Here is a 4,845-nt window from a genome sequence, read left to right as displayed (position 1 = left end):
GCGGCCTATAAATGACAATCGCTACAAGTTTATCAACCTTTATAGCCAAACATTCAAAATCTGTTGTGATTACCGACAGTTCTAGTTTTTCATGGGTATATTTTTCTTTTAAATAAATTGCAACTCCGCCTCCTTTTCTGTCCGCGCGGCAAAGATGCTCAGATCGATATCCAGGAAAACTTGGGACATTATTATCATCGGTTAACCACGTTTCAGTGAACATGAGCATATCAAAGTTTATTGCCGCGGTGTCTAGAAAAATGCTTATGTCGTCTATTTTACTTCTAATACTCCTGGCATTCACATGTAAAGCAGAAAGGAAATTTTTATTTTGTGGATAACACGATTTTAAATCAAGAACATTGTAATACTTATGAGTTTCACTGAAAACACTCATAGTGAACAACGAAAAACAACATTGGTACACGCAAGATACACTCAACAAACTCAGCACATTTTTTCTATGTCATCTTGACAGGTCACATTAACCACAGCAGAAGATTCATCCTTACGGGCAAGCACTCTACCACCAGAAGTCCAGACAAACTTCCATTGTTTTTCCTTTTTCCTTTGGATGGCGGCTGAAAGCAGCGCCTTGTTAGCTTGAGTTAGGTGCTCATTTACAAAAATAGCAGCCCCTGGTCTAAGACCAAGCATTGAAGTGTCTAATCTCCTCTTTCTACATTTAGCCAGAAAATCATTCCTCTTTCCACGCCTGACGAACCGAACAAGAATGTTCTGAATTGTAGGTTTTGGCGTGCGAACCCAGTGACAAATGTCAATATCTGACGTGTCAACGGTCTCACCCACGCTATCCCCAATCTTTTGAAGAATACTGAGAGCATCACTACCAGGTGGTATGCCTTTAATCTCCAGGTTATTTGAACGCTGATACTGCTCTAGCTCATCACACTTCTTCGACAGGCGCTCATTCTCTGTCTTTAGTTTCCTGTTTTCACTAAGCAGTTCCTTTATTTCCTGCCTTAATGTCCTGATATCTTCTGCGACGTCTTTAACATCATTGCATACATCAGAACAAAAAGACACTCCCTCTTTCAATTCCTTCATTTCTACCCGGAAATCACGTTTGAAGTTCTCAAACGCCCTGAACAGGTCACGTATCTCTTTAGAATCTGAAGTATCTTTTCCAGAGCCCTTACTTCCCATTTCCAAAATGTCATGCACAACAACAGCAAAGACGCTATGTTCGGCAGCAGTGCACTCCTATGCCAGAGAAACAAATGGGACTAGCCTCACCTGCAAAAGCAGTAGATTGAGCGTCAGAGGTACGCCTTTCTTGTGCACTGCTGCCGAACTAAGCGAGCCGCAGGATTCCGCCGTCTTTTCTACTGTTCGCCGTCACTCCCTCCGTGTCAGCTGACTTGATAGGCTCATGCGCCGAAATGGCTGCGCAGAAACGCCGAAGCGATGTCCGGGGGCCAGCGTGTCTTGCTTGTTCGTTGAAGAAACGGCAGTATTTCCACGAGGCTCGGTAGGCCGACTTGGCAGGGAAATCTGCAAAAGCAGTAGATTGAGCGTCAGAGGTACGCCTTTCTTGTGCACTGCTGCCGAACTAAGCGAGCCGCAGGATTCCGCCGTCTTTTCTACTGTTCGCCGTCACTCCCTCCGTGTCAGCTGACTTGATAGGCTCATGCGCCGAAATGGCTGCGCAGAAACGCCGAAGCGATGTCCGGGGGCCAGCGTGTCTTGCTTGTTCGTTGAAGAAACGGCAGTATTTCCACGAGGCTCGGTAGGCCGACTTGGCAGGGAAATCTGCAAAAGCAGTAGATTGAGCGTCAGAGGTACGCCTTTCTTGTGCACTGCTGCCGAACTAAGCGAGCCGCAGGATTCCGCCGTCTTTTCTACTGTTCGCCGTCACTCCCTCCGTGTCAGCTGACTTGATAGGCTCATGCGCCGAAATGGCTGCGCAGAAACGCCGAAGCGATGTCCGGGGGCCAGCGTGTCTTGCTTGTTCGTTGAAGAAACGGCAGTATTTCCACGAGGCTCGGTAGGCCGACTTGGCAGGGAAATCTGCAAAAGCAGTAGATTGAGCGTCAGAGGTACGCCTTTGTTGTGCACTGCTGCCGAACTAAGCGAGCCGCAGGATTCCGCCGTCTTTTCTACTGTTCGCCGTCACTCCCTCCGTGTCAGCTGACTTGATAGGCTCATGCGCCGAAATGGCTGCGCAGAAACGCCGAAGCGATGTCCGGGGGCCAGCGTGTCTTGCTTGTTCGTTGAAGAAACGGCAGTATTTCCACGAGGCTCGGTAGGCCGACTTGGCAGGGAAATCTGCAAAAGCAGTAGATTGAGCGTCAGAGGTACGCCTTTCTTGTGCACTGCTGCCGAACTAAGCGAGCCGCAGGATTCCGCCGTCTTTTCTACTGTTCGCCGTCACTCCCTCCGTGTCAGCTGACTTGATAGGCTCATGCGCCGAAATGGCTGCGCAGAAACGCCGAAGCGATGTCCGGGGGCCAGCGTGTCTTGCTTGTTCGTTGAAGAAACGGCAGTATTTCCACGAGGCTCGGTAGGCCGACTTGGCAGGGAAATCTGCAAAAGCAGTAGATTGAGCGTCAGAGGTACGCCTTTCTTGTGCACTGCTGCCGAACTAAGCGAGCCGCAGGATTCCGCCGTCTTTTCTACTGTTCGCCGTCACTCCCTCCGTGTCAGCTGACTTGATAGGCTCATGCGCCGAAATGGCTGCGCAGAAACGCCGAAGCGATGTCCGGGGGCCAGCGTGTCTTGCTTGTTCGTTGAAGAAACGGCAGTATTTCCACGAGGCTCGGTAGGCCGACTTGGCAGGGAAATCTGCAAAAGCAGTAGATTGAGCGTCAGAGGTACGCCTTTCTTGTGCACTGCTGCCGAACTAGAGCCCTCCCGGGAGAGGTGTCGCTTTTTCTTTGCGCTGACAGCTATGGAGAAATGTTCCGACGGTGGTGAGAGTGGAGCACGACTGTCTCCGTGGCGCATTTGGCTAGCGCGATCGGCTCTTTACCGAAAGGTTGGAGGTTCGAGCCCTCCCGGGAGCGGTGTGTCACTTTTTTTCTTTGCGCTGATACATTTGCAGAAATGCTCTGACCGTGCTGAGAGTGGAGCACGACTATCTACGTGGCGCAATCGGCTAGCGTTTTCGGATGTTATCCAGAAGGTTGGAGGTTCGAGCCCTACCGAGAGCAGTGTGTCTCTTTTCTTCTTCGCCCTGATAGCTTTGGAGAAATGTTCTGACCGTGGTGAGAGTCAGAATGTCTCCGTAGCGCAATTGGCTAGCGCGTTCGGCTGTTAACCGAAAGGTTGGAGGTTCGAGCCCTCCCGAGAGCGGTGTGTCTCTTTTTTTTCTTCGCGCTGATAGCTTTGGAAAAATGTTCTGACCGTGGTTGGTGAGAGATGAGCACGACTGTCTCCGTGGCGCAATTGGCTAGCGCGATTGGCTGTTAACCGAAAGCTTGGAAGTCCGAGCCCTCCCGAGGGTGGTGTGTCGTTTTTTTATTTGTGCTGATAGCTTTGGGAAATGTTCTGACGGTGGTGAGAGTGGAGAACGACTGTCTCCGTGGCAAAATTGGCTAGTGCAATTAGCTGTTAACCGAAAGGTTGGATGTTCAAGCCCTCCCGGGGGTGGTGTGTCGCTTTTTTTTCTACACGCAGATAGCTTTGGAGAAATGTTCTGACCGTGGTGAGAGTGGGGCACGACTGTCTCCGTGGCGCTATTGGCTAGCGCACTCGGCTGTTAACCGAAAGCTTGGATGTTCGAGCCCTCCCGGGAGAGGTGTGTTGCTTTTTTCTTTGCGCTGACAGCTATGAAGAAATGTTTCGACAGTGGTGAGAGTGGAGCAAGACTGTCTCTGTGTGCAATTGACTAGCGCGATTGGCTGTTAACCAAAAGTTTGGAGGTTCGAGTCCTCCCATGAGCGGTGTGTCGCTTTTTTTTCTTTGCTCTGATAGCTTTGGAGAAATGTTCTGACGGTGGTGAGAGTGGAGCACGACTATCTCCGTGGCGCAATTGGTTAGCACATTCGGCTGTTAACCAAAAGGTTGGAGGTTCGAGCCCTCTCGAGAGCGGTGTGTCTCTTTTCTTTTGTTCATGCTGATAGCTTTGGAGAAATTGTCTGACCGTGGTGAGAGTGGAGCACGGCTGTCTCCGTGGTGCTATTGGCTAGCGCGATCGGCTGTTAACCAGGAGGTTGGAGGTTCGATAGCTTTGGAGAAATGTTCTCACGGTGGTGAGAGTGGAGCACGACTGTATCGGTGGCAAAATTGGCTAGCGCAATTAGCTGTTACCCGAAAGGTTGGATGTTCGAGCCCTCCCGGGGGCGGTGTGTCGCTTTTTTTTCTACGCGCTGATAGCTTTGGAGAAATGTTCTGACCGTGGTGAGAGTGGGGCACGACTGTCTCCGTGGCGCTATTGGCTAGCGCAATCGGCTGTTAACAGAAAGGTTGGATGTTCGAGCCCTCCCGGGAGAGGTGTGTCGCTTTTTTCTTTGTGCTGACAGCTATGGAGAAATGTTTCGACAGTGGTGAAAGTGGAGCAAGACCGTCTCTGTGCGCGATTGACTAGCGCGATTGGCTGTTAACCAAAAGTTTGGAGGTTCGAGCCCTCCCATGAGCGTTGTGTCGCTTTTTTTTCTTTGCGCTGATAGCTTTGGAGAAAGTTCTAACGGTGGTGAGAGTGGAGCACGAGTTTCTCCGTGGCACAGTTGGCTAGCGCGTTTGGCTGTTAAACAAAAAATTGGAGGTTCGAGCCCTCCCGGGGACGGTGTGTCGCTTTTTTTCTTCGCGCTGATATCTTCGGAAAAATGTTCTGACCATGGTGAGAGTGGGGCACGACTGTCTCCGTGGCCCTATTGTCTAGCG

At 50.6% G+C, this 4,845-nt stretch overlaps 1 non-coding gene across 1 annotated transcript; it reads left to right on the top strand.

The window, feature by feature from the left end:
* The first annotated feature begins 3,241 nt into the window (after nt 1–3,241).
* Nucleotides 3,242–3,315, top strand: TRNAN-GUU (transfer RNA asparagine (anticodon GUU)). The gene has a single exon. It is a non-coding gene; the product is annotated as a tRNA-Asn (tRNA).
* Nucleotides 3,316–4,845: the final 1,530 nt, after the last annotated feature.

The sequence above is a fragment of the Rhipicephalus microplus genome, chromosome 4 (assembly GCF_043290135.1).
Source record: "Rhipicephalus microplus isolate Deutch F79 chromosome 4, USDA_Rmic, whole genome shotgun sequence".
In the NCBI taxonomy this organism is placed as follows: Eukaryota; Metazoa; Arthropoda; class Arachnida; order Ixodida; family Ixodidae; genus Rhipicephalus; species Rhipicephalus microplus.
The sequence above is the reverse complement of the archived record's forward strand: the minus strand, read 5'-3'. Positions and strand labels throughout refer to the sequence as shown.